At 48.3% G+C, this 26,492-nt stretch overlaps 1 protein-coding gene across 16 annotated transcripts in view; it reads right to left on the reverse strand.

The window, feature by feature from the left end:
- Positions 1 to 17,995, reverse strand: part of COL6A3 (collagen type VI alpha 3 chain) — a 111,590-nt gene extending 93,595 nt beyond the window's left edge. For 8 of the 16 annotated variants that reach the window (XM_077918701.1, XM_077918682.1, XM_077918690.1 and 5 more), the window contains exon 1: positions 17,363 to 17,552. The gene's annotated coding sequence lies outside the window, so the exon portion shown is untranslated. Of the gene's footprint in view, positions 1 to 17,053; positions 17,243 to 17,362; positions 17,553 to 17,864 lie in introns of those variants that run through there. The other 8 variants (XM_077918697.1, XM_077918696.1, XM_077918686.1 and 5 more) reach the window with 5 other exon arrangements.
- Between the last annotated feature and the right edge of the window lie 8,497 nt (positions 17,996 to 26,492).

Genomic DNA, 26,492 nt, shown 5'->3' on the forward strand with positions numbered 1-26,492 from the left:
GGTTGTTGTGGGGGGTAAATGGTGGGGAGCCCCGCCCGCCCCTCCCCCCCCGGGGCTCCTGGGAGGGAGAAAAAGGAATGCGAAAGCGCTAATAATAAAAGCCAATTTATATATGTGGAGAGAGGGAGGGAACCCTGAGGCCGCGTCAGGCCCACAAAGGCGGGAAGGGGCCCCTCAGCCGCGCAGGAGGCGCCTGTCCCGCAAGAGGCCGGCAAAGGTCACCTCTGACGCCCTTGCGCCTCCCTCCCTCCATTGCGCGCGCAGCGGGGGGGCGTCGCTCACCATCCTCCGTGGCTGCGCGTGGCGGCTGCAGGTCGGCGGGCCTCTCTGGCGCGCGTGGACGGCGGCGCCCCTGGCGCAACTCAGGCGCTGGAGCGAGCGGAGCGAGCGGTACATGGCGGAGGCTGAGGAGCGAGGCGCCGCGGGCGGGCGAGGGGGAGGAGGACGGAGTGGGTGGAGTCGCAGCCAATGGGGTGGAAGAAACCCACGTTTCCTTTTTGAAAGAGAAACTTTTAAACGAGCGTGTGGTTGAAGAAGGCGCTTGCCCAGCTCCCCTCTGCGCCTCGGAGGGCGGGTTTGAGCACGCGCAATGCGCCGCCCTCCCGCCCTGCGCCGCCGCCGTTTCGCGCTCCTCCCTTTTGTGCGCGCTGCCCCGCCGCCGCCCCATTGGCCGGGTCCTGTCAGCTGATCCTGTGTTATTTCCTGTGTGTGTGTGTGTGTGTGTGTGAGGGGAGAATGGAGAGAGAAACCTCGGCACCATCACCGCGGAGCCGCCCCCGCCTCGACGCAGATCCTCACCGCCGCCGCCCCGCCTCTCGCCGCCCGACTCGCCCGCCTCCCTCCCACGGCACACCAGGCAACGTCTCGCGGCACACTAGTGTGCCGCGGAACACCAGTTGGGAAACACTGATCTAAAGGAATGTAACAGTTAAACTAGTAGGGATGGAACAGTTTGACTATTATTTTATGGCCTTGACCTCTTTTGTAATTTCTCTAACAATACACAAAGAGATCTGCTGGTTCAGATAATCCACCTACTCCAGCATCTTCCTTCCTACTTGTATAGTGAACCAGATGCTTCACAAGTAGGAGAAAGGGAAACAGATTGGTCCTGCTGTTGCTTCAAAGCAGCCCAAATGCTTCAGCCTTTCTCCTTAGGGAAAGTTCTCCAACCACACAATTATTTTGGTTTCCCTTTTCTGCAACTTTTACAACACCTTTTTGGAATGGGATGACCAGAATTTCACACAATATTCTAAACGTGGTTGACACCATATTGGATGATGTAAAACAATGCTTGAAAGTTTTAGTTCAGTCCCCTTCCTAATGACCCCTAGCATGATCTACTGATCTATCCTCCAAGAGCAAATATCATGCTAGCTTGATAACTTGGGTTAGTTAGGTGACAGAGGAGACAGTTTCCTGTGGAAGGGAAAATGCCACTCAATGCAATCCATTGCCTTTTGGAGCCATGTCTGTTTCTCCCAGAATAGCTCCTCCAAGTTAATAAAGTATTAAAAGATCTTTGAATTCAGAGACCAATCTCCAATGTAGCTAGCCACATGACCCCATTAAGCCTGTAAGAAGGGCATGAAAGCGGTCACACTCCCCTGTGGCTTATCCCCCCATATCTGATATTTTTCTTCTTCTTCTTTCTATTTTGGCAATCACTCGTAGCCGAGTAAGATTGTCTTCCATAAACACGGTTTTAACAATGAGGCCGTAAATGACTGTGGAGGCCAATTCTGGATCCACACATCCTTCCACAGTGGGGACATTGGTTTCTGGGCCAGAGTTGAGCACTGTGTGGATTTGCCAAGCGTGCCTTCCTCTTAGCACGTTTCTCCCTTGCATCCTGGATTCAAGTGTCTTCAAAGCCCACAACACCTTTGGTAAAGGCTGTTCTCCAATTGGAGCGCTCGCAGGCAAGTGTTTCCCAATTGTTGATGTTTATAAGCGTTTATAATAGTAGCCTGTTGGTTTTTGGTGCGTTTTATTCAAAGGGTTGAGAGCCGCTCATTAATGCCGATATGGACTTTTGACAGGAGCTTCACAAGATCGTTTTTGATAGCAAAGCCTACCCCATGTATTTGATGTTCTTGTTCAAATAGACGTTTCCAGAAGAATGCGTAGCCTCCTTTTTCTTCCTTCAGTTGCACCTCGCCTGCTCTTCGAGACTTCTGAAGCGCTGCAATATCGATGTTAAAATGTCACAACTCTCTTGCAATGATGGCAGTTCTGCGTTCAGGACCCTCGTTATCTGTGTTATCTGACAAAGGCCGTATATTCCATGTTCCAAAGTTCAATTGTCTTTTACAACTGCTAGGTGGTGACCCCACTGGGCGCGGTTATCTAGTCAGTGGAAAAGGGAGGCAGACTATGTTTAGGGCATCTTTTCTAGCCCCTCCCCCTTTTCGGGGTGAGCAGAGTGGATCCTAAAAAGGGCTGCTCAGTCTTGGATACAGCTGCCGAGCTGCTCAACTGCCTTGTTTCTTGAGTCAGAGTGACTGAATCTGTATCCACCGCCCATGTGCCGGTTCATGACTAGGGGCTTCCAGATTTCACGATCCTGCCCCCGTTACCATTTGCCGATCACCATGGGACTTCTTTGGGTTTGGGATGGGTTTTTAGAAGATGCCTGTGCGTGAGTTTGTTTTATGTGTGTAGATCAGTGCACGCTGACCAACGCAGTCTTCGCAGTAAGGCTCTGTTCCAACGGCATGAGTAGTCACGACGACCGGTAGATTCCTATCTGCTGCAGCCTTCATCTGCCTTCACAGCCATTGTAACATACCTCTTGTTATCATCTGCCTGCTCGGCCATTGAGGACTTCTTGGATCTTTCTTTGTCTAGCTCCTTGCCTTTGACCTTACTGCCTTGGGTGACCCTGCTGGGAGTATGAGCTTTCCGATGGCTTCACTCACAAGGGTTACAGGAACGTGCAAGCCCACTCACCATGACAAGGTGATGATCCAGCAAGTGAGATCTGATATTCATGGGTATACTGACTAGAGCAAGAGATCATCATAAAGCAAGAACAAGAGATCATACTTTCGAAATTGCTCATTGTTTCTTTGTCCCAGGACACCTTACTGCAACCTTTGACCTTTTTACACCAGGCACAAACTCATTAGGTTTTCAAAAAGCCAGAGGCATACCTAGGGTCCCTTGCGCCCTTGGCAAGGGGCTGTTTCAGTGCACACCCCTTTTAAAAATCACTTTACCACAATAGCAACATTAGAGATTACTACATTTTGTGCGGCCCAAGTACTTTGCAGCATCCAGAGTGAGGGTGAGGATAGGGGAAGGGTGGGGGGAAATTCACACCTTTGTGCCATGGTTCAAGAAGGATTAGAAGTTTCTTCCACATTTGATCTTGCTGCAACAGCAGTGGCACATCACCAGACGCCTATACATCATACACCCCACAGTCTGATAGGTGGTTTTTGCACACACACACACACACACACACACACACACACACACCCTGGGCCTGCACCCCCCCCTTGGGGGCTGATTTCACCAACCTGACATGTGGAACCTGCGATGCAGACAGTGGTTAGCTAAGGACAAAGAACACTGTGGTTGGATTAGGTCAAGGTAGGTCTAGCAATAGCCGGTCAGATGCTATCAGGAAAACTACGGGGCATGGCATGAAGCAGTCCCTTTCCACTGTAGGCTTCCAGCTGCTGGCATTCAGAAGTACACTTCACCTGAATATAGGGAGGTTGTACCATTTAACTTTGATTCCTCATAGTCACCACTAGCCTTATGCTACAGAAATCTGTCTCATCCCATTTAAGACCCTTCTTAGACAGCGTTCATCACCACATTCTGTGGCAGGAAATTCCACTAAGGGGGCATTCTCAGTGGTGGCATCCTGACTTTGGAATGCTCTCATTTTCCAGAGGTGACTAGCACCGACACCAAGGGAGTTTCAACACCAGGTGAGAACATGGTTATTTGCCCAAGCATTTGTCCCTCCCTTGGCTGATGCATACTGATTGGTCTTATATTAAATGGGATATTGTTTTATTGTATTTTAATGTTGGTCTTCACTATGGGATGGTAAGAAAGACTGAATTACAAAATATTTTATTTTTGTTCTTTTAATAAATGGTCAGCATCATATGGGTAATTATTGGATCTGACTAGAGAAGGAAGCAGGAGATATGTTACAACACAAGCTTCTGGGCAAAAATGTTCTGCCATATGAGGAGGAGGAGGAGGATGCTAGAGAGAGGGAGCCCAGCCTGTTTTGTCCCCTGAGGTGATATGGGAATGTGCCACTCCCTGGGCACATTTTCTGGATTGAATTAAAAAACAACAGGCATGCAAGCTCACGCCCAACCCAAGCTCAGTTCCCATGTCAGACCTGATCTGGGGGTGGAGTGGAAGAGAGTCAGTGGCCGAGAACTGCCACCCCTTTCCTCAGCTGGGCTGTGCCACACACAGCTCTGCCACCCTGGAGAGAGGCTGCGGCGCATGAGAAAGCTGCCACTTCCTTGTGCCTGGCCCAGCAGCTCTGGCGGAGAGAGAAGAATGGGTGGCAATGCTGCCGCCACTCTCCTGGACTGTGGCATGAGAATGCACCATCTGCATCACTTTGCAAGGTCAGCCGCAGTGGGCCGGGCTTCCATGCGCTCTGCCACTGCTGGCAGATGAGACGCTGCCTCTTGCACTTCTGCTGCCTGATGCGGGTGCTGCCCTCCTGCTGTTGCTGCTGGAGCCATAACTTGTCCCCCAGTCTGGATCCCTTTGTGTTAAGTTGTGCGTCAACATATCAGACAACACAGCGATTATTCAAACAGCTCTTGTTTATTCACAGGCCAGAACAGAACTGAACTGAAGGGTTCAGCCAGCCTGTTTATATAGAGCTCCACTAGAACGCAACAGTAACCATTTTCTGTAACTATCCAATCACTAGACGTCACTTTCAATCCCTTATTTGCATATGTGGACCTGAGTGAAAACTATCTAAAGTATCCCCCTGCTGGCCCAGAGTGAGAACTTCAGTACATAACACCTTGCTTCCCAAAAACCTTGGAACAAGTGGAAACTTAAAAGCCTGAAGCCTCTTAAAGGCAAGGAGATTTTCTAGGCAAGCGCCACACATTTGTTCACAAAATTACTTGGGGCCTTTACTTAACGATGGCAATAGCTTTCCTTCCCATTCATCGCGAAGAGTAGTTTATTCAGTGCTATGAGTAGGTTTCTGGAGGAGTTTCTAGTCTGAGAAGGGATATTAATCTCAGGCTATAATGCAAATGTTTACTCACCCACGGCACACATTAGAAACTGTTCCTGATGCTACAGGGTTTGTGCAACTAGTATTTAACATGCTCAAACACAAAAGCTTGATTCTGAGTGGGGACTCAGAATTTAGAACATGGGTAGGCAAACTAAGGCCCAGGGGCCGGATTCGGCCCAATCACCTTCCTATAAATCCGGCCCACAGATGGTCCGGGAATCAGCGTGTTTTTACATGAGTAGAATGTGTCCTTTTATTTAAAATGCATCTCTGGGTTATTTGTGGGGCATAGGAATTCGTTCATTTTTTCCCTTCAAAATACAGTCCGGCTCCCCACATGGTCTGAGGGACAGTGGACCGGCCCCCTGCTGGAAAAGTTTGCTGACCCCTGATTTAGAAGAAGAATAATGTGGGTGGAAATTCTGCAGTTAAAACGATGAAGCAAAACCTTCCATGAGATTGCTGTCGGGCTGTTTTATTTCCCCCCTGCCTCATAGATCTTTTTAAGGTCTGTGGCCTAGTTATCTCTGAGATGGTTACCATGCGCCAGGGCTGTGAACATATCAGTTGACACTGGGAGTGTGGGTGGTGCTCACAGGAATGAATGCTCCTGCATACATTTCATTTATTTTTATTTGAAGGCGAGCCTTCCGCCTGCAGTGGTTACAGAGGTGGTTCTAGATTACGGTTGCCATATTTCAAAAAGTGAAAATCCAGACAGCTTTTTTATAGTTTTGCCTAAATTTGTTGAGCTATTTCTGAGGAAAATCAGCAGAAATGACAATGCTGCCATGGGCTGCCATAGGGCCGGATTTTCCCGGACATTTCTCCGATTTCCGCCTGGACACTGCTTGCGGCTGCAGTATTCCGGATATGTCCGGGAAATTACAGATCTAGATAGGCTGATATAATCAAGGGGCGGGGAGCCAAAATTTAATGTTTTCAAATCCATACAGTAGTTTGTGTGCAAGATTCATTAGTCTTCCAATTTAGACGGTTAAATCATTGGCCAGCAATCTCCTCAGCCTGAAGTAACTGATTTCCTGGATGTTTGTCCACTGAGATCTGGATCATCTACAGTTGCTCATTAATACTGATTAAATTATGCACAAGGCCATCAAGGGATCAGACCCCTCAGTCCACATAGCAGCTTCTTGAATGCATCAAGATGACAGATGTTTCTCAGATAGTAGTAGATCAGTTTCAGTTAAAAAAGAAGTGTGCATCGGTTTCCCTGACAAAATTATGTAGCCTGGTGAGTGTGTGTGTGTGTGTGTGTGTGTGTGTGTGTGCGCACGGATCCATTGTTTCTTTTTTGCATAAAACACTTACTTTGAATTGAGGCACAGACTTCTGGCAAGTGCCTAAGGATACTCATGCACAGAAGAGTAAGGCAAAATAAATACAATAATTTGCTGATATCCCAGGGTATTACACCTATACTTTCCTATAGCTTTTACAGCGCCATACACAGCATGGTTGCGATTTGATATGGAATTACTGCGAACCTCAAATTTCACACTTTTTCTTTAAAACTGTGAGTTTCTAGGCACCACACTCTTTTAGATTACAGTGGAACACAAACCAGAAAAAGATCCATTAAAAACCTATGTCAACCTGTCCAAACATGATTCATTTAGGGTTGTGCAGACACCACCCTAATCCAGATTTCCACAGGTCTGCTGCAAGAGGAACCATAAAGGAACAAAATCCACCATCAGTAGCTGCCTGATCACCGAGAACAGCTGTGCGAGGGTCCAAGCTTGGGACCTGTCCAATATCAGATCACTATGGTGAATGGGACCTAGTGAAGTACCACCGATAAGTCATGGGTTACGCACAGGACGGATACAGCTAATGAAATCCCACTGTCCCCTCTGGTGCAAAATATAGTAACGGGCTTGATGCAGGAAGTCCCCCCTGCTCAACTTCCCTGGCCTAGCAATCCAGTTTGATAGCTGTGTCTCATAACCCAGGGGGAAAGGGGAATAAAATGTTGCAACATTCAAATTGCTCTTTGCACATATAGCACACTTCATGCTGATTTTTTCTTCCCTCCAAAGAGATCACATGCGGCCCTACCCTTTGGATTTCTACCACAACTCAACCTCAGGCTCAGGTCATTTATTCATTTGCATGTTCCCTCTTGCAGTCCTTGCGTAGAGCCCAGGTCAGCCACTGGGGACAATCGTAGTAGATCTCCAGAGAGGGTGAGACTGAGCTAAGAGGTTTTATCAAACTGGTCTCCATAGGCCTGCATCAAGGTACATTTAGCTAGAGCCCTCTGCTGTGAAAAACCAAAGCCCAGAGAACAAGGCTCTCTGTTCAACAATAATAAGAAAAACAACTCATTTCTGCAGCCTCACACGTTCCTTTCCCATCTCAAGACACAAAGGCCAACACTTCCTGGCTCTCATATGGCTTCTTGCATTGCATTTCTCAGGGCTTCTGTGCCCATGCCAGGGGAACGTGCAAATAAACCCGAGGAGGGAGGAAGAAGGTCAAAGAAATAAAAGTGGCACTGTCATAAAGAAGACTTTTATTTATTTGTTTGTAAATGGTATTTATAACTAGGCTTTGCCTGTTTTCTGCTTCTGATTCCTTCAACGTAAGCTAGTAAGGGGCAGGGAGGGATTATTTATGGAAAAAAGCAAGGAACTCCCTAAAAACTCAACAAGTCTTTGTATACAACCACATATTTTACCAACCACCCTCCCTCCACCCATGCCACTCAGCATCTTAATGTGGAATACAGAACATTAGGATCTGGAAAAAATGATGGCACTCCAAGGCTGGGCTTCTGAATCAGAAGGGAAAAAACCAGGTAACAGAGCTCATTCAGTCCAGGAGAAAGTTTGTTGGAATTGGCAGATGCAGAACTAGATTCCTGCACAATCACGGGGTCAGTTGCCCCCTTGTATAGGGGAAAGAACATTGATCTGTGGCCCAGTCACACTTCTGCAAAATCCCCCTTGAAAAGCATGGCAGTTACACCTACTGCAGTTTTGGGTTTTGCCCTAGGAAAGCCTGTGAACAAGGTCAGACCCCCTTCAGAAAAGGAGCGCCATTTCCTTGAGAGCACAACTCTATAATGTATTCCTTTGCCCCTTTCTGCGGATCTTAGTGCTAAGTCAACTCAGATGCTGCTTTCAGTGATGTACTAACTGAATTAAAGGATTTGATGTTCATTATTAAACTTTATTTCAGTGATCTCCATAAGCTTTGTGGCAACTCCCGTCTACAAAGATTGTGACAGTTCTCTTAGAATCAAAGAGTTGGAGAAGGCCTAGTCGCAACCTCCTGCTTCAACACACAGGAAAGCCTTCAAGTCTCTGCAGGAAGATGCCAGGGGAGGAAGAGACCACAGGGCCTCTCAGGAATTGGTTCATTTCTCCAATCTACTTTCTTACAACTTAAACCCCTTTAATCTATTCCTACCCTCTGAGGCAGCAGAGGACACGTCTTTGGCCTCTTCTGTGTTTCAGCCCTTCGGGACTCAGATATATAAGCTAGGCGCCAAATGACTCCTTAAACCAGGGCCACAGTTGCCATTTGGGGACCAGAGAGCTTGAAAGTCATATTTTTGAAGACAACTTTCTGGTTCCTAAAATTCATTCTGATTGTGCAGATACCAGTACCAAATAAAATGGAACTATTACTTCCTGCGACTTGGAAATGATTCTTCTATTAATGGAACCAAAAAGCACATAAACCGTTGTCAGGGCCGCCTCAGGTCCCAGCTCACAAGAGACCAACGCCAAGTCCACTTTATTTACAAAAGTCTTTATTGAAGTACATTGTTTGCTCCACAGCCGAGGCGCGCAGCCCCACGTCTGTTACGCTTAGACCGCTGAAGTCCCCTCTGAATCAGTCCCGCCTCCACACCAGTTTAAGAGGCTTGTGCTGGTCCACCTCTTCCTGTCCTTCCTTTTCCGCAGGGTCTTTCTGCCCCCCTGGGTTCCTTCCCTCCTGCTTTCCCCTGACGCTGAGTCCCCAGACGCCTGCTCCCCCCTCCTCCGTGCTTTGGGACCAGGCTCCTCCTCCGGGCTCTCCGCATTTCCGCGCGCCTCCACATTTGAACTTGGCGCGCGTTCGCTACCCCTGACCTTCCTCTTGACAGTTATACTACTCTCTGTACTACTCTCCGCCCCTTCCGGCAGGACGTCTTGCCCCGATCTCCTTCCCCCCTCTGCTTCCTGCTCTGCTTCGTCTGTCACACTGGGAACTCCACCCTCTTCACTCCGTTCCGGCGGGGAAGCCGGCCCCGATCTCCAACTCCCACTCGGGGTTCCCCTGCTGCTCCCCTGCTCCTGACGAGTCCCCCCTGTGGCTCCCCTTGGCCTGACCAGGGGCGCCCCCTTTTGGGAATCCTCCGATTCACTTGAAAGACTCATGGAAACCCTCAAGTCATTGTCATCCTCTTCCTCCTCGTTCCGGGATTCTTCCCCCTCGCTCTCAGTCTCCTCCCTCATCTGTGCCTCTCTCCCTGAACCCCTGACAACCGTTTTTTTTTTGCAGGCACATCACACTGCTGCTATGTTCAGTTAGCAATATCATATCCACATGTATTGATGTTACCAGGGAAAGTAAATCCCTGTCCTATATCTGTGAGGTGTCTCTGCCTAAATGCATTTGTCCTTGATTAACTTCATGCTGTAAATCTGCACCCTGATTTTCATCCTATCCATATTCATTTGTATTATTTCTGCCTCCAAAGGTGTTGGCTGTCCCTCCCGGGCCTTTTATAAGTTTGACAAGTTTGCCCTTCATCAAAGTCATTGATAAATAAGTTGCAGAGAGGGGTTGCCAACCTTTTCGGACCTGTGGGCACATTTTGAATTTTGAGAAAGTGCTGTGGCCACCAGTCACAAAATGGCTCCCAAGGAGGAGGAAGGGCATTGCACCACAGAAAACAGAGTCACCGCTGCGTCCACACACACACACCCCATGCCACCTCAGGCAGCCTTAGAATTACCATGGGAAGTCAACTATGCCCAGCTGTCCTGACTGTGGAGATCACACCATATTGATTTCTCACATAAACACAGCCCAACACCAGGAAAAATGTATAAGGGGCCATGCCCCACTCCTTCCCTCACACATAGTAGCTGCGCGCATACTGACCACAGGCACATGTGCATATCTCACTTGCTCACTCGCTCACTCCTGTATGTGCGCTTCATTCACACGGACACTTCTTTCTCTCTCTCCCTCTAGCCCTTACAGACCACATATTCACACGCAATCTTTCCTCACAGACCACACATACATAAGTAGCCCTCTCTCCCACGCATGCAGGCGGCAGCCACACATCTCCCCTTTCCAGGCACATGGGCATCCACAGGATGGCAAAGAGATGTTCAGGTAAACACTGGAGCGTGCTACCTGGTAAGTTTTGCCTCATAACTCAGATTCTAAAGATGCTAGCAACTTTCTTTTAGGAAGGAAGGAAGAAAGGAAAGGAAGGTTATGGTTCATCCTGAGGGCAACACAGAAAGACTTTGCAGGTGCCATGATACCTGCAGTCACCAGGCTGGCAACACTGTAGAGCCCCAGGTCCAAGGCAGAGCCCCGTGGCCCCATTCTAGAAACCTCCCTTACACTGGATCAGAATTTCCAACAAGCTGTGGGCCCACATGGCAGTCCTATAATCTAGCCCACATTTAGTTGGTTCAATAACCAAAATATCATGGGGGAATATATTACCCTTTCAAAACAAACTTGCAACAAATTTCAGAGCAGGAACTAGTTATGCAAAGGATATTATTAATTTGTTGTGTGGAAGAACAGAAGGGTTCCAGAACCAGACCTGATTTCATGCACAAGTTTTGCCACTAATAAATCCAACAAAAAAGCAGTATATCTGCTTCCCTTCAAACCCCAAAGCTTTAGAAATATATGGGGCTCTATGGATCCAGAATGGATTGTAAGCGGCAACCAGGCCTTTGGGAACAAATATGTATGCCAACCAGCCTAGGTTTAATTGGTCCACCACAACAAGAAAAGCCTGCCCTCCTTTTTTTGTTCACTGTTCTGTATATTCCCCCCACTTTCTACTTGTGGCACCTTTGAGTCTGCGTTCTGCTGACCCACCATCTAACCCCTGCCCACCAAGACACATGCCCAGCCCTACCCACCTATGCAAAAGAGTGCCCTATTATCTTTTGCATGGTATATCAGGGCATCTTCAGGCTCTGGGAGTTTGGAGAAGAAGAAAGTATTGACCCTCACCCACAACACTGGAGGGGCCTTAAGGGCAGAGTGTGCAAGCATGCTTTGGTACTGCTTGGGGGGCCCAGTGTGGTGATGGGGGCACCACTGTAATTGTTCACCCTTTCTCCTAAGAATGAATGGCAGTTGTGTGTTTATATGTGTTAACCTCAAGGACGTGGGTGGCGCTGTGGGTTAAAGCCTCAGCGCCTAGGACTTGCAATGGCCCCCGGCCTATAGAGTGAGATGAGCGCACAACCCTAGAGTCTGTCAAGACTGGCCCGTACGGGCAGGGGTACCTTTACCTTTACCTTTACCTTATGTGTTAACCTCTGGGACACCTGCTAATCCCACAGAAATCAGCAGGAGCCACTGAGAACTGACTCATAGCCCCCCTCTGGGTTCTGTTGGTTGCCCACACTGCAGCAGGCTCCCCAACCTGCAGGCTCTGACATGGCTGGATTACAACGCCCATCTTCCCTGACCACTGGCCATGTTGGGAGTTAAGAGTCAAAAGCAGGCTTCCTCAACCTCGGCCCTCCAGATGTTTTTGGCCTACAACTCCCATGATCCCTAGCTAGCAGGGCCAGTGGCCAGGGATGATGGGAATTGTAGCCTCAAAACATCTGGAGGGCCAAGGTTGAGGAAGCCTGGTCAAAAGCATCTGCGGCGCCTTTGAAGAGTATGGCAGAGGCTCCCCCTATATGCACACTGGAAGTTTCTGTTGTTGTCCCCCACACCATGGGATGCAGTGTGAGTGTGAAAGAAAGGAGCCTATATGCATACACTTGTAGGTGTGCAGGTCCCTTTCATGCTAACATTAAGCATGTAGACATCAAATCAGTGTACAGTGGTACCTCTGGTTGCGAACGGGATCCGTTCCGGAGGCCTGTTTGCAACATGAAAAGAGTGCAACCTGCAGCGGCATGCCTGCGCCTGCGCGGGTTGCGATTTGCTGCTTCTGCGCATGTGTGTGATATCATCTTGCATTTATGCGCATGCGCATGACTTCATATTGCGCTTCTGCACATGTGCGAGCGGCAAAACCCGGAAGTAACCCTTTCTGGTACTTCCGGGTCGCTGCGGGACGTAACCTGAAGGAACGTAACATGAAGCAGACGTAACATGAGGTATGACTGTATGTGATGAGATGAATGGAGTGAAAGAATGGAGGGTGAAAAAGTGACTAGCCCCAAAATGTTATAAGGGCAGAAGGGAATATCGAGAACAGGTAGGCAGGTAAAAGTTTCCCTCTGATGTGTTCTTCATGTGTTCTTAAGCTACAGAGAAATCATTCCAAGAAAGTATACTAAAGCAAAGCAAATAATAGGTGTGGCTGCTGTCACTTGTGGGATGAGGTGGAAAGGACATTGTTCAGGCCTCCACAAACCTACCCACCAACTCAACAGGATCAAGCGCCCCAGATCCACTCCCCATGAGAGGTTCCCACTCCCCTCTCCATAGCTGGGGGGCCCAGGGCGGCCCCACGCCTCCAAGTCCTCTGGCACATGCAGAGGATTCAGGAGATGGAAAGCTCAGTGGGAAACACAAATTCAAGCCAAGCCAAAATCTCCGAATTGCCAGTTTACATATGTCAGCTTATTTAATTCTGAACAAATTTTAAACCATAGACAGCCTGGTTTTTTTGACACTATAGAGCCCACACTTGAAGAAATAAAAATCTGACCAGAAAGCAAACAAAAGGAAAAATAATAATGCTCAGAGTAGTTTTAAAGTAACTCAGAAACAAAAATGGTTGTTAAAACTTGGCCAGTAATCAATCCCAGCAGTAAGATTTTTAGAAATTTCCAGACGTGGGATAAGGACATCAGACTAAAAAATTGCAGCCCACAAACAAATAAGGTATGAATCAGCAAAGCCTGTGGGAAGGCGGGGAGAGGAAGGATTCCCTGGATCCTGGGCAAGGATGGCCAAGAGTTAGAGTAGTGCCTCTGGGGGAATCGCAGGGGTCCCTGCAGCTAAGCATATCGTGTAAGGGGCCTATGAATCACCGCAGGGGAAAGAACCACAAAGAAACTGACAGAGCTTCTCTCCCAATGCCAGGGAAACCGCTGGAACGCATGGGATCTGAGCCATTCCTGCCTTAGTCATTGAGCATTGAGCCGAAGGTACAGGCAGGAAGCAGTGTTTGGCCAGGGATCTCTTTCTCACCCAGGGAACTGATGAAGAAGTGAGCGCTACTCAGAGAAAACGGCATAGCCTTCTCAGAGATCCGTCATAACAGAAATCTCCCAGAGGAGGAGCCCAGGTTTAGTTTTCATGCCCTTGGCAGTTAGTTACACAGTTATTGGTGACCTCCTCTCCACATGTTTCTGCAACGCTTTTGCAACATTTGTATAGCCTACAGTCAAACCTTGGTTGTCAAACGTAATCCATTCCAGAAGCCCGTTCGGCTTCCAAAATGTTCGACAACCAAGGCGTGGCTTCCGATTGGTTGCAAAAGCTTCCTGCACTCAGCTTCTGAAAAACGTTCAAAAACTGGAGCATTTACTTCCAGGTTTTGGGGAGCCAAAACATTCCAAAACGGAGCCACCCAGGAACCAAAGTTTGACTGTATTACCACTGCTCTTCTTTTCTGGAACATACTGAGCTACTAAATATATATATATGGATCGGATTCCGTGCTTCCTTCATAGCAGCCTCTATAAAACCAGTCACAGTTACATAAAGTAAACTGCTATCCATTCATATGAGAGCAATAAAGGCTATTTTCTGCAGCTACTTTGGGCTGCGTTTGTTCTTTATTTTCAACTGAAAAAACCTGCAAATATGGCAGAAGTGGATGCTCACAGTGGTGATGTTGCATTCATCATGGGGTAGGGTAGCTTCTAACTGACAGGTCAGTCAGTCTACAGGGCCATGATAGTGTTGGCTTTGAATTATCTACAATTCATGGAAGCAGGGGGGTGGTGGGGGTGGAGTGCAACATGAGCTCCCCGCAAGCAGAGTTCTTTGTGATTCTCTAGCATCCTAATTAGGACAGTGCTCCGTCACTTTTAAACTTCAGCAATACCCGAAGACACATTTTCCTCCAGCAGTATCATTATTTTCTCTGCTATAAATGTGACATTGGCAACTGGGATCCCAGGGGTGACATCACTATTATGTAAATATCGAAAGCAAAAATAAGCAAGCCAACTAATTTGTTGAAAGTTCCATTTTGCACACTGTATGCTGTGCTCATTTACTTTGCAACCAAGGAATAGTTCCAAGAGAGGCACCAGGAATAAACGAACATCTCTCATGGTGCATTTGGAGCTATGATCACACTCAGCATTTATAGAGCGCTTCCAATGTCCAAATGTCATACAACCGTCATGTTAAGGCAGTGCCATATTACTCTTCCCATAATATATACTTCTGTTTGTGGAGCAGAGACTGACAGAGAGAAATGAAAGCTTTCATAAGGTCACCTTGTGAGTTTGTGACTACAACATGTGGGATAAATTTGCATATCAAGAAATTGCTAACATTTTAAAGCAAGAGATCCAGATTCTGTACCTCAGCTCACTTGTTCCGTTTGAACACAAGAGCAACGTTTTAGGGTGGGAGTCATGTAACGAGCTCTGGGAGCGGAAGCCTTGCACAAGATCTTCCGCTTGTAGGATGGGGTGTTCCCTCCTCTCCCCCCACCCACATGTCCTCCAAACCTCCAGAAAAGTGCACAGGGAGAAGGGGGATTGTTCCATCTTACAAGCTGCAGCACTTGCACAGACAGAACATTAGTAACAGCATGAGGTGGAACGTCGCCCTTAGTTTTGTTATTTGCCAAGGCCTTGTATTTGGCACCAAATTTGGCAGAGTTTAGACATGCTGAAGTTTGCACCACCATTAAATTTTGATACCTTCATTTTGAAAAGGTTTGCAAAATACACATTAAGCTGGAAATCCTGCATTCATACACCTACAGATTTACTGTGCAATCTCTAGCCTCACTGTCTAAAGAGGAATCTACTCTCATGCTACTGTACATGTATAAGATTGCAACCTTAAAGGGGAATAATTTTGTAAAGTGGGCACAGACCATAGCCTTGAATTTCACATATTCAATTCATTTTAGTTTCATTGCAAACATTCCCAGGGAAGTACTTGGCTTAATTACGATTTCCAGCTTGAATGAACCTTTAAGAGGAACAAAACGTCAGCAGATTCTTATCCCACTAACATGATTAGATGTTGATGGGTAGATTTCTTCTTAATACTTGCATATCATGGTCCCAAAGCTCAGTTTGTAAGGAAAGAAGAGCAGTTGTATTTAGTCTTTGCACTGTTAACAGAGAAGACGTGTGATCATAGCTGGAAGGGACCCCAAGGGCCATCTAGCTACTTCTTTTTAGCAGCCAAAGGGTGTGTCCCTGTCCCACGATGAGACTTCCAAGTCCATTATGGAATATGAGGACTATGCTGAACAGTGGCGTAGCGTGGGGGGTGCAGGGGGTGCCGGCCGCACCGGGTGCAACTTCTGGGGTTAGGGCAAATCCACAGGTTAGGGGGCGCAAATCCATGGGTTAGGGGGCGCAAATTACTTGCCTTGCCCCGGGTGCTGACAACCCACGCTACGCCACTGATGCTGAACCATGTGAGATCAGTGCCATGGAGGGATGGCTGAGATAAAGACAATTCTCCTAAAGTGCCAATCCTTTAGAGATCCCTCCTGTGCCCCAGAACACTTCACAGAGACCCAAACAGTTCCCTGGTGCATTTTGCTTAACTCTACTTTTCCCTCTTCTTGTTGCTTCAGGCAGCCAGACAAGACACCGTTTCTGCTCTGTATACACTGTTTGTGCCTTCTCTGGCATCGCACAGTCACTGGTGAAGGGGTGCCCAGGCTCTGCCCTCTTTGGGCATCCAGGACGCCTTTGCATCCCTGTGGAGGCCAGCCCTAATAAATGCTTCCTAAAGGGCTCCGTCCTTCTGCCCACAAACCTTGGCCGCATCCTGGCTTCGTAAGATAGACCTTTTGGGTACCGAACCTGGGAATCCCCTCCTGACTCAGGCAGAACCCGGCAGCTGCATCAAACAGCAGTCACTTGTCTGTCCGTGTATTTTGATTTGAATCGGCTTTTCCTGAGCAAATACCAACATTCCTCCCCCCTCAGCACCTTCCCTCCTTCTGCAATCCAAATAAAGTTAGCCTTATTCGAGAGCCGGTGTGGAGCAGTGGACCCGGGTCGAATCTTCCAGGTTCGAATCCTCCACTCGGCTGGGAAGTTTGCTGTGGATGCAGTGGCGTAGCGTGGGTTGTCAGCACCCGGGGCAAGGCAAGTAATTTGCGCCCCCTAACCCGTGGATTTGCGCCCCCTAACCTGTGGATTTGCGCCCCCTAACCTGTGGATTTGCCCTAACCCCAGATGTTGCGCCCGGTGCGGCCGGCCCCCCCTGCACCCCCCACGCTACGCCACTGTGTGGATGACCCCGGGCCCCTCAGCCTAAGCTACCTCACAGGGTTGTTGTGGGCATTCAATGGGGGGGGGGTTGAGATTCATGTAAGCCACCTGGAGCTCCATGGAATAAAAGCTGGGATATAAGTACCACCAATAAGAAAATAAGTAAGTAAACCAACTAACTCACCAACCAACCTGGGCAGGTCTTGCACCTAGACAAAGCAGGCAGCAAACGCAGGGAGAGTCAGACTTGACAACGGGCAGCAAAACCACCCGAGCAACTTCCCCGAGCAAAACTGATCCTCCAACTGGGAGATGCGTCGGAAGGGAGAAGGCGCCCGACCTGGAGGGCTGACTGGGCAGCCCGCTTCTCCTGCAGACCCCGGAGCTGCCTCGCTCGCCCCCCCCCCCAACTCGCCTCCCGCGCTGGCCCCTCCGGCCGACCCACCCGAGCCGGCGCTCCGGCTCCTTCGAAAGCCCTGTCCGCCCCGCTTACCCCGAGGAAGCTGGACGCGGGACTGGCAGGAGCGGAGCGGCCGCGTTGCGCGCCGGACTCAGCTCTCCCTCTGGCCGCCTCTTCCCTGCGCCTCTCTCGCGCCTCTCTCTCGCTCTCTCGTCTCGGCGGCGCAGAGCGAGGGCGGCGCTCGGAAAATCCTGCCGCGCGGGCGGCTCTCGGCTGCGGAGGGGCTGGCGGGGCGGGGGGGGGGGGGCGGGAGACGCGGCGGGGACGGCGCCGCCTCCAGCCATGCCAAAGGGGCGAGCAGCGGGCGGGAGGGCGGGGGGCCGGCCCAGGTCCGTCCGCGCCGCCCCGCGCACCGGGCGCCAAGCAGCGCCCAGAATCCGCGGGAAGCGCCGCTCTCTCTCTCTCCCCCCCCCCCCACGTGTTTCTCCTGTCAAACTTTGGTTTCGGCGCCAACTTCCTTCTGAATTCGAGACTCGGGGAAAAGAGAACGTGAGAATGCGCCTGAGTGAGAAGAAGCCCTGAACTCGGAAGTTACCTTGGTTTTCTGTCAACGTGATATTACCCAGAACGTTGTTGGCGAGATCTCTCTGCCTGCGCGCCCACAGCCATCAGTGCGCGGTGCAAAGCAGACGGAGAGCAAGGCAGCTCCGGAAAGATGGCCGTCCTGGGGGTGGGGGGGGCTGCAGGAAACGGGCCCTTCTGCTGCTTCGGATTGACCTTGGTTCGAGAGCCCCCCGTCATTCAGTCAGCCCGCAACCGGCCCGCATTTCACTTGCGCGCGTTCGAATTCACATGCGTGCCTAAAAGTTTATACAATGAAAAGGGGGCAGGGAAGGGTCGGGCGTCGGGGAGAAATGACCTGGGCGATCCCACCCCCCTCTGAGCCCTACGGGTTTGGAATAAACAGGGTTTTGGCTTTTGGCGCGATCCCCAGAATGCAAGCCCCATGCAAGTTGCAGGCCTACCGTAATAGACAAAATGAACATTGGAGGTGTTTTAATACATACGTCCTTTTGCAAGAAAGATCTACAACTTTCACTTCGCTTGCGTTATTAAAGTGGCAAAAAGGGTGGTGCTGCTGCTCTCCTGCTTTTGCTGTACTGAGATTAATATATTGCAGAATATGAATGTATGCACATCTTAAATTGTCCCAGATATTATAGGTGGCCAATGAGTTTTAAATAATGTTCCCCCCGCCCCCAGGTATTTAACTTTGAAGCAGCTGAATCATAAAACTTTTAAATGGACTCGAATTAATTGAACTATTGTTTAAAAGAGGAAACCTTATTTTCAGAAATGAAACCTTTGTGCACTCCGTTCCCATGGAGAGACTGTCCTTGAGATATTGAGGCCCGGTCTGCATAAGGCCAAAACCAGCAGTTTGAAGTGGGCCCAGAAACTGATGGGGAGCCAGTGCAGCCAGGCCAGGATTGGTGGGATGCGCTTAGACCATTCTGTCAGCCAACTGGACACCACCTGGACAAGTCAGCCACCTGGACTCCACATTCTGTTCCAGCTTCAGTTTCCACACCACCTTCAAAGACAGCCACATGTATAACATTTTGCAGTAATGTAACTTAGGGGCTACCAGAGAAGAGACGGCAGATGTTAGGCTATCCCTGTCCAGATAGAAGTACAGCTGGGTCGCCAGCCATAGCTGATAGAAGGCACTCTGTGCCACCGAGGTCTCTTGAACTTCAGTTCAGGGCTGAAAAGTAAGCAAATCACAAATCCAAACAGAGATTGAAAGGTGCAATTGCCTAATTCCTAGCTTCCAGTCAGCCGCAAACGTGCATAGACGTTTTTACTCTGCTAAAGAGGGCTTCACAGCCTGACCACACCCATATTTTCACACACACATGGCACAGGTTTACAGTCAATCCCAAACCTATCTCCATCAGTGTGGGAGGACCATTTTGTGGTTCGCCTCAGATACCAAATTGTTGTGGGCCAGCCCTGCTTCAAGTGACAGTGATGGATCCAGAAGCTGCGTACCTGCTCCTTCAAAGGGAGTGTAATCCAGAGCAGGCCCCCTCCCATCCATCTGGTCTAGAGCAGCAGTGCCTCAGCCTTATCTGGATAGGCTCTCACCTAATGCATTACAGAAGGACCTACCTTAATCCCAGGTCATAGGTCTGGTTGGGATGCATGGTCATTGTGCAATCCAACACCTAATATTACAGTGGTAGAATTAGTACACAGAACAAATTATCAATTCAGCTCTTTTCCAAGACCTCTGTAAAGAAGCAGGTCAGCTAGCAACAGAAAGTATGCAGCGCAGAGGGCAGAAGGGCTTCTCCCGGGGGGTGGGCAGCCTGGAACAGGAGTGGGGAACCTTTGACCCTCTAGATATTGCTGAGCTGCAACTTCCATCAGCCCCAGTAAGATGGCCAGTGGTCAGAGAGGATGAGAGATGCAGTTCAGCAGTATCTGAGGGGCTGAAAGCTCCCACACCTGCTCTAGGGTGTAGGCATTGCAACTGGCAGGGTCCCACCACACATGCCTTCAGCTGGGGGACATAATGCAAGACTTGGAGTGGGTTTGGGTTTTTTTAAAGAAAGATTTTATTAAGACTTTTCATGATACATTGCAATAAAAGAACAAACTAATCTAAACAAAGAATCGAGGAGAAAGGCGGGGGGGGGGAGAATATAAAATTCTCCTTCACAGGGAGATCTTAATTTGAGAGAAAGGTGAGCCCTCCCAGCTCTCACCTGGGAGCTTTCATCTCTGAGCCTCCTATCCTGAGCAACCTTCCCTTCCCTGCCTCTCACACAGGGTCCTTCATCAACTAACCATCACCTACATCTGCATGTTCAGCACTCCTTCAACCAAGGTTGGGAGGAAATGGTGGCGGCTGCCCTCTGGAGTCTCCTGGCCTCTGCACCTACCCAGCGTGATTCAGAGTGAGCCCAGTTCTCTGTATGGTGGTCTCAGGTTCCCACTTCAACTGATGGGTAAGGTTATTTTGAGTCCCCCCAACACCCTTGTTCCCAACATAGATCTTCATTCACTCTTCCTTCCCTGGTGGGGGGAGCCATTTTGTGGTTTACCTCAGGTCCCAAAATGTCTTGGGTCAACCCTGCAGGGGCTAGAACACTTCCTGTCACCAATAGGTCCAGAAGGATCAAGAGGAATGCATCCCATTTCCTGCTCCTCTGATGCAACCCATGGGCCACCTGCAGCCCCCGACTTCCTTCTGTACAACCCCCATACTTCAGTGTCAACCATACTGCTATGCCAAACAGAGGAGCTAGCAGGACTGTACAACTCAGTCACAAAGGATGGCACCTCAAGCATCATTCCTATATCATTCACATGCGCTCTGTGGTTGAGTCGCAGAAGGGGACCATGTGACCCAGCTCCAGAGTGTGGTTCCTAGAATGGTGTTGGTTGAATCCCACATGTAGCTGGCTGTCTTCTTGCGGGCTCTTCTGAGTTTCCTCTTGGCTCTTCTCTTTCTCTATCCAGCAGAACAAATGAAGCTGGTTGGAGGTGGCCAAGAAACCACCACAGCAAGAAACAAGGCCAAGCTGAAAAGTGTGGGATGTGAAACACAAGAGTAGTCAAGTACAACATTCCTAGAGTGAACATGTTTACACATGGGGAGGAATGTTTGTCCAGCCAGCAGGTAAACTTCCTGTTTCCTTCTGGGCTAGGACAGGCATCCTCTGTATGTGATTAGAGGTGGGCATGGCCTCACCTGTGCAGGTAACGACAAAAGCACAGGGCAGAGCAGCCATCTCCCTCTTTGACTACATGCATCAAAGAAGCAACATCTGCTTAGCCAAAGATGCTGTCTTGGCCTCCAGCCAAGAGAGGACAAAAAAACTGTCTTCTTATGGAATAGTTTCCAAGTGTATGTTACTTTTCTAAGCTAGGTCTGCCTTCTGGGATCCTACTGTGAACAGAATGATATGTGAGTAAACCTTTTTTTTTTTACTTTTATAGAAGACTGTGTTGTGTCTTATCTTTGATGAGGGAATAAGGGGGAAATACCAGAACAGTTATTATAGATGCTTTAGCGAGCCTGAGCAAACGCATCCATTGCAAGTTTAAAAAGAGGAATGTTACTCTGCTAAATTGTGGAACTTGTTAACACAAGTTGGAAAAGGATATAATCAGACAATGTATCCTCTCCTGCATCCCTGAACATTCCCACAGAAAGGAATCCCAATACAGTGGTACCTTGGGTTACAAATACTTCAGGTCACAAACAATTTGGGTAACAAACTCTGCTAACCTGGAAGTAGTACCTCGGGTTGTGAACTTTGCCCCGGGATGAGAATGGAAATTGCACAGCGGCAGCAGCAGGAGGCCCCATTAGCAAGGTATCACTGTAATCAGTTTCATCATGCAATAGTTGGACCTCCACAACGGCACAAGGACCTTTCCTAGGATAGCTGTGTTAGAGACTGGGGTCCAACAGCCAGAAATGACTTTTTCAGCAAGGGACACCCTAGTACTTCCTGCTAGTTGGAACAAGGACCCCTCTCAAATAAGCGTGAATAAACTCAGTTGCCAAGATAGATAACCTGGACCTGGGAAGGGTTGAAAACACACACACACACACACACGGCTGATACATTTCTCCAAGAATCCTGTTCATGTTGTCAGGCTGGACAAACTCAAGGGTAACCACAGAAACCTCATAAAAAGCTGTTATCAGCTCCTGAACAATTACTGTAACATGCTATACATGGGGCTGCCTTTGAAAAGTGTTCATAAATGTCAACTGGCTCAAAGAGCTGCAGCCAGATGGTTGACCAGCGCTTGCCACTGGAATAGACGGCTCCCTTGTTACAACATCTCCACAGGCTACTGGTCTTTTTCCGGGCATAATTCAAAGTGCTGGTTATGACCTATAAAGCCTATGTTGCTTAGATCCAAGCTATCTGAAAGACTCTGTTCCCTCATAGAGCCCCTTCCTGGGCTTTGAGATCTTTGTGGGAGGCCCTTCTTTGGGTCCCCCCACCCTCTCACACACGCTTGGTGGGAACTTGGGAGAGGGCCTTCTCAGTGGTGGCTGCTCCCAGACATCAGAACTTTCTCTCTAGAGAAGCTAGACTGGCTCCCTCCTTGCTGTCCTTCTGCTAGCAGATGAAGGCGTTCTTGTTCCAACAGGCTTTGGGGAACTGACTTTGGGGAACTGACTATGTATGTTTAGATACATAGATAATAATAATAATAATAATAATAATAATAATAATAATAATAATAAATTAATTTATATCCCGCTCACCCCAGCCAAAGCCGGGCTCAGGGCGGCTAACAACAATAAAACAGTACAACAGTACAACACAACACTCTAAAATCATTCATTATAAAATTAATTTAAATCAAACCACTGGCAACGATTGGGCCAGAGCTCCGCGAAGATTGTCGAAGGAGGGAGTCAGGCTGTGCCCTGGCCAAAGGCCTGGTGGAACAGCTCTGTCTTGCAGGCCCTGCGGAAAGATGTCAAGTCCCGCAGGGCCCTAGTCTCTTGTGACAGAGTGTTCCACCAGATCGGAGCCACAGCTGAAAAAGCCCTGGCTCTAGTTGAGGCCAGCCTAACCTCTCTGTGGCCTGGGACCTTCAAGATGTTTTTATTTGAAGACCGTAAATTTCTCTGTGGGACATACCAGGAGATGATTTTAATTCAATCAGTGTTCAGCTGTATTTTAATTATTGTTTCCCTCCTATGTTTTTAGCGATTCTTATTGTGTCTGTAAGCCACCTTGAGTCCCAGCCAGGGAAAATATATATTTAATAACAGCAGCATTCAGAAAGGAGAGATATATTACTGATGGGAGACTTCAACTTCCCAGATATCTGTTGGAACGCAAACTCTGCCAGGAATGTAAGGTCCAACAAATACCTCCATTGCTTCTCTGACAATTTCATTTCCCAGAAGGTAGAAGAACCAACCAGGGGATCATCTATCTTGGACCTGGTCCTCACCAACAGGGAGGAGACAGAGGAAATATGATAACCATCTTCAAATATCTCAAGGGCTGTCATATGGAAGAGGGAGCAAGCTTGTTGGCTACTGCTCTGGAGGGCAGGACTCAAACCAACAGCTTGAAAGACTTACAAGAAAGGAGATTCTGACTAAACATCAGGAAGAAATTTCTGGCAGTAAGAGCTGTTCAATAGTGGAACGGTCTCTGCCAGAAGGTGGCAGACTCTCCTTCCTTGGAGATTTTGAAGCATAAGTTGGATGGCCATCTGTCCTGGGTGCTTTAGCTGAGATTCCTGCATTGCAGGGGGTTGGGCTAGATGACCCTCCAACTCTATGATTCTATGAACGTAGAACAACAACAGGTCAGAACAGATACAATCCATTCATTCATTTCTTCATTCATTCATTCATTCCACTGCCCTTCATCACAAAACTCACATTGTGGGCTTTTGGGGTCTCCAGCATCACCCTCTGGACACTTAGCTGTAAAAGGCCCCTTGCCACTCAATTTGGCTCCACTCACCAGCTGTAGGCAGAAGCAACAGCAACAGAAAAGCAAAATTTCATTGTCAGTAATGCTGCCATTAGTTAAAGCCATGGTTTTCCCAGTAGTGATGTATGGAAGTGAGAGCTGGACCATAAAGAAAGCTGATTGCCGAAGAATTGATGCTTTTGAATTATGGTGCTGGAGGAGACTCTTGAGAGTCCCATGGACTGCAAGAAGATCAAACCTCTCCATTCTGAAGGAAATCAGCCCTGAGTGCTCATTGCAAGGACAGATCCTGAAGCTGAGGCTCCAATACTTTGGCCACCTCATGAAAAGAGAAGACTCCCTGGAAAAGACCCTGATGTTGGGAAAGATTGAGGGCACAAGGAGAAGGGGACAACAGAGGACGAGGTGGTTGGACAGTGTTCTCGAAGCTACGAACATGAGTTTGACCAAACTGCGGGAGGCAGTGGAAGACAGGAGTGCCTGGCGTGCTCTGGTCCAGGGGCTCACGAAGAGTCGGACACAACTAAACAACAACAACAACAATGCTGCCATTTGAGAGCTGGAAAGAGCAGCCAGCATCACAAGACAAGGCCAGCCACTGGGGGCCACCAACAAATGTTCCCTAGACCTCCAGTTGTCTCCTTCACCATAGTTCAAAAAGAAATGCCAGTAGAGATGTGTATAAACTTCTGACTTCCTGCAAGAGACATAGCTCTGGGTTTGCATAAAAATTGTATTGAATTTCTGTTTGTCCCATTTACTCATGATTGATGAACTATAGGTCAAAACATTTGGCTCTTCCTTTGTAATTGTATATGTGGAACCCTACACACCACATTCCTCTTTTGGCCAAATGATAATTAAAGGGAGCAAACCCACAAGATGACCAAAATAATTACGTTTCTTTAGATCAAGGCCATAATTAAAGCATCGCAGTTGGGGGTCAGGGGAGCACTGGAAGCTGCCAGGCCAAACTGCACACAAGTTAATAGGGAGAAACTGAATGAAAGGTTTTGGGTACAGTTGTGCTATAACTTCACCACTTGCTTTCTGCTGAAGCAACCACAGGAGAGTAAGAACTGCACTGCAGGGTATAACAGTGTGGTAAACCCAGTAGGTATTGGTGGTTATAAGTCCCATTTGGGAACCCAATATTAAAGGGGTGACATGGCCCAGAAATTGTTGGTTAGCCTCATTATGAAGCAGAGAAGCCATGTTCATAACAGAAGAAACAGCTTTAGGAGTTTGGAGGGTAGCAAACTAGCTATACTGTTACATTTCCACATGTGTCAATGCAGTATAGACATTGCAGCCTTTCGACCCTCATGGCTTAACCTTCATGACCACCCAATATTTTTTTCCCTTGCCCCCCTCAAAAAAAAAGGAGTCGTGAAATGATAAGGCTTCCCTAGATTTCTCTACATGGCTACAGGAAGCCTGTGGAACCTGGTGACAAGAGGGAAACTAACGTCTGGTGCTTGCCATAGAAAACACAGACTGCCTCTTCCCGAAGGCCATGCCTGGTGGACTTTTCTCTGCCAACCAAGTTTGCGCAGCAGCTGGGACGATGGAATAAAAACTTGCCCACAATATCTTTGCTTAGCTTTATTTTAAGTAATAATCAAACAGCTGCAAAACACCCTTCCTCACCACTACACCCTCCCCCAGTCATTAACCAAATTATTTAACACTATACTAGTCAATTAGTAAGTCAAACAGAGAGTACAAAATAAGAGAGTAAGATAGCAAGATATGATACAAAGCATTTGGTCAACTTAAATACAGTATTCAAAATAATCAATTATCCTATCACATCGCTGCATTCAGTGCAGCAGGTAAACTCCCCTTGCTAGTTAGGCAAATTGCTAACATACCACAGGTGTGCTGAATTGCTGATAGCTCACAGGTGTGCCACCATGCAGGCTAAGATTACAAGCACACACACCTCTCTGAGTAGCCCCATTGACCACATTAATATTAAGAAAACCTAACAATGCCCCCTGTGCTGCCCACTCAGCTGTTCCTTGATTGTTGATACAGTCTCAGCAAATGGCAATAGCAATTTAGCTCAAGGAGTTCTTTCCATTAAAAAAATAGCTTAAACCTTCCACACCGGTGTCTCTGAGGCAGTTCACCACACTTTGATTTGCAAGAAGCCTGAATTATATCTTAGTGCTTTCACAGTTTTGGGCAACTCATTCCCTTCCAGAGGAAAAAAATAATGGTGTGCCAGCCGAAACATTTCTACCCAGAGACTCAGGTGCCCTGTAAATGCTCAGCTAGAGATGCATAACATTTCACAGAGGAAAACAGGGGCACTCCTGTCCCTGAGAGGGTGGCGCTAGGGATGGAAGCCAACAGCCCATGTAGAAAGGAGGGAGGGGGGAAATAGGGCAGAGGGTGGTGGATGTTAAGTTGTGGGTGAACATATCAGACGACACAGAGATTCTTCAAACAGCTCTTGTTTATTCACAGGCCAGAACAGAACTGAACTGAAGGGTTCAGCCAGCCTGCTTATAAAGAGCTCCACTAGAACGCAACAGTAACCATTTTCTGTAACTATCCAATCACTGAACGTCACTTTCAATCCCTTATTTGCATATGTGGACCTGAGTGAAAACTATCTAAGGTATCCCCTGCTGGCCCAGGGTGAGAACTTCAGTATATAACAGTGGAGATCCAAAATTAGGATATTGGAGAGTAGGGGGTTCCCTTGGGAGGGGCTC

Source organism: Podarcis muralis, chromosome 1 (genome assembly GCF_964188315.1).
Source record: "Podarcis muralis chromosome 1, rPodMur119.hap1.1, whole genome shotgun sequence".
Taxonomy (NCBI): domain Eukaryota; kingdom Metazoa; phylum Chordata; class Lepidosauria; order Squamata; family Lacertidae; genus Podarcis; species Podarcis muralis.